Source organism: Frankliniella occidentalis, unplaced genomic scaffold (assembly GCF_000697945.3).
Source record: "Frankliniella occidentalis isolate FOCC.00 unplaced genomic scaffold, Focc_3.1 Scaffold16, whole genome shotgun sequence".
NCBI lineage: Eukaryota > Metazoa > Arthropoda > Insecta > Thysanoptera > Thripidae > Frankliniella > Frankliniella occidentalis.
In genome coordinates this window covers 732,264-734,977 of record NW_026267146.1, presented here as the reverse complement: position 1 = coordinate 734,977, position 2,714 = coordinate 732,264, and the positions used below count along the sequence as shown (strand labels likewise).

At 62.0% G+C, this 2,714-nt stretch overlaps 1 protein-coding gene across 1 annotated transcript in view; it reads right to left on the bottom strand.

The window, feature by feature from the left end:
* LOC113206325 (ITG-like peptide) overlaps positions 1–2,304 on the bottom strand; it is a gene marked incomplete in the record, with an annotated part of 83,972 nt that extends 81,668 nt beyond the window's left edge. Inside the window, 1 exon segment of the mRNA XM_052264172.1 lies at positions 2,102–2,304.
* Between the last annotated feature and the right edge of the window lie 410 nt (positions 2,305–2,714).

Genomic DNA, 2,714 nt, shown 5'->3' with positions numbered 1-2,714 from the left:
GAGAGAGAGAGAGAGAGAGAGAGAGAGAGAGAGAGAGAGAGAGAAGAGGGAGGGGGTCAGCTGCCGTAGGACGCGTGGGACCTGACATTGGGAGGGACTGCAGATGCCTTTTGCGTAGGCATGCGCGCGAGAGGGAGAGAGAGAGAGAGGGAGAGAGAGAGAGAGGGAGAGAGAGAGAGAGAGAGAGAGAGAGAGCGAAGTATGACATTTTCCTCTTGCTCGCCTGTTCTACTCGTTCCCACTTGCTCTCTCACTGAAACTCATGCCTCATGTTCTTGCTGTTTCACAGGCGCTGCTGACGCTGTCGCTGTACTTAGAGCCCGCTCCGCGCCTGTCGCCTTGTCGCGTGTCGTCGCCAGCCTTGCAGACTGACAGCCTACGCCGTGTGCTGCTGCTTCCCGGACGGTCTGTATTTTATATCATTTTTCTCCGAAACTCTCGCCGCCCGCTCCCCGCTCCGCCATCGAGCTCGTCGCCGTGCTCAACCAGCAACGCCAGCGAGGGCGGCGGCTCGACGCCTTTTTCGTCGCGCCCTTGGGTCTCCGAAGCACGCCACCGCGGGGTCTTTGCGAACGGGGGCAGTGACAACGACGACGACGAGGAGGTGGACGAGAGTGCCGCTGGGCTGGAGGAGGAGAGGAGGAGGCTTTGAGCCGCGCGGCCAGGCCTGCCCTGCCGCCAGGCCGCCAAGGCCTAGAGGGCCGCGATCACCGCGCTAAGTGTCCGCTGACACGCGCGCGCGCACGCGACACCGAAAAGTGAATGACTCCCGGAGAATGCTTGCCCCCCCCCCCACCCGCCTCCGGTGGCAAAGTAAATATGAAGGCCCAACGCTTTTGCCCTTTCCTATTGGGTTACTCGTGTAGTAGCAATTGCACTGCGCAGCCCGCCCGACCGCGATGGTGACATCGCTTCTAACCCAAAAAATGTTCTATGTATCGAAATCTCTGAACGACGTGTTCAATCGGCCTGCTTTGCTTCTAAGCAGGTTTATGGGATGAAATAAAAATTAATTTTATAAGCGGCCAACGCCGTCTTCCTTTCCTTATGGGCTGCGTGCCGCTCGCGCCGTGCGGCTCGGGGTCAGCCTGTGGACCGCGGCGTAGGCAACCCAGCGCGCGCGGCCGCGTCGTGTTGCCTACCTCCCAGGCTGCCTCCTCGCGCCCTCGCTGCTGACGCTGCCGCTACACTGAAAATTGGTTGGCATCTTATGAAGCCAAAATATTGGCCTCCTCTGATGAGCGCCAAAATTTTGGCGTCTGTTGACGCCAGGTATTGGCGCCCTTTTGGACGGGAAATTTTGGCGTCATGGCCAGCCAGTTTACAGTGCTGCCATTGCCTGACAACTCCGCGACCCTAATTGCTTATTGACGGGGACGGGCCTTACGAGTTCGGCGCCGACCCGACCGCCCTCTCTCAACTGCGCACCGGTGGCTCATTAGGGAACGAGGCGGTAGAATCGCTGAATGAAGTCGCGGCTCCTGGCAGGTCTGACAAGCAAGACAGGTAGCTGCGGCGCCGAGCGAAGGGCCAAGCGGCGAGCGAGTCGGAGGGGGGTGAGGGGCTAGCTAGGGCCCCACCGCGGCTCTCCGGCCTGGCCAGGGGGGCTGCAAGGGGGCCGCCGCAGGGGCACAGGGCTCGGCTGTGTGGGGGGGCCCTGCGCGGGGTTGGCTCCCCGTGACGTCATCCGGGCAGCGAGCCCGCCAAATTCAAACCGCGCGCGACCGCCGCGCGTGCTCCACGCCGCGCCCGTGGCATGCCAAAACAATGATGTTGGAAGGGCGTGGGGACGCGAGCTGCGCAAAGTATCCGGCTGTCTTGGGGGTAGAGCGATGCAGAAAACAGCTCAATCGAATTAAACACGAAATGCTTTCACACCTTTTGAAAAATATTTAAAAAATGACGTAACAGATAAGCAGCTTTTCCAAAACAACAAGGATTATTGCGGGTGTTTTTGCATCGAGCGAGCGGCTGCAGGCTGACTCCTGCGACCTGTCAGTCGAACACGTTTCGGTTAGCCTGTCCTCAGCGTGGACGTTTGTTTGGACTTTCGTCGACCTGGCGACGCAGCACTCCCCAGCACTCTGTGGCACTCACTCACCTGCTGCGGGGTGAGTCTGTCGTTGAGCGGGTGGCACTCGGTGCACGCGCTGGGCGGCGGGTGTCGGAGCGGTGCGCGTTTGGTTGTTCGGCAGGCACTCGTTGGGCTCGGCCCTTTGCTCTCGGTTCGGCTCGGCTCGGAGCTCGGCTCGCTTCGGGGACTGCTGGCCCGGTTCTGGCGCGCCTCCCCACGCTCGAGCCCCTCGCGCGGCCAGGCCGAGGGCCAGGCGAGCGAGCGGCGGGGTGGTTTGGGCGGCGTCGCCCGCCCGACGCTCTCCGGGCCCGGCCGCCGCCCCCGGATCTTTCGCAGCGTCGCATATCGCTCCCCTCACGTTGCTCGGTGGTTCCATCGTGGGCGCGGGCAACGTTTTCTGCTTGGTTACGGACCGTCATCGCACCCCCTTGTACCAACGTACCATTCTACACAACTATCTGCGACATTTTCGAATAAACATATTATAGGAGTTGCTGCAGTTGGAGCGCCAGGTCGGGCCGCGTAGCGATCGGGCGCGCCGCCGCCCCATGACCGCGACGCCAGCACCCCCCACCCCTCGCGCGCCCCGGCTCAGCCCTCCATTCACCACCATTCCCTTCCCCACGCTGGCGTGGTGGTG